The 212-nt window shown below is 29.2% G+C and overlaps 1 pseudogene; it reads left to right on the forward strand.

Annotated features, from left to right (window-relative positions):
- The window catches only part of LOC119582382, a 26908-nt pseudogene that overhangs the window by 7624 nt on the left and 19072 nt on the right, over positions 1-212 (forward strand).

A 212-nucleotide genomic window follows, 5' to 3' on the forward strand; every position in this document is an offset into this window, starting at 1 on the left:
TGTAGTCAGATTTAATGTGATATTTTATTTTAAGAGAACTATTCGGCAGTGGTTTGGAAGAATTAGTTTTTATAGTACAAAAACTTATCGGTTTTACACATTTTGCAACCATTTTTTGGGGGCACTGGAATAGGGAAATGTATAAAATTAGATATATGTATGTGTAAATACGTGATGGATGAAAGGTTATGCGATAATTTCTTTCTTTAAAT

This window comes from Penaeus monodon, chromosome 15 (assembly GCF_015228065.2).
Source record: "Penaeus monodon isolate SGIC_2016 chromosome 15, NSTDA_Pmon_1, whole genome shotgun sequence".
Classification (NCBI taxonomy): Eukaryota; Metazoa; Arthropoda; class Malacostraca; order Decapoda; family Penaeidae; genus Penaeus; species Penaeus monodon.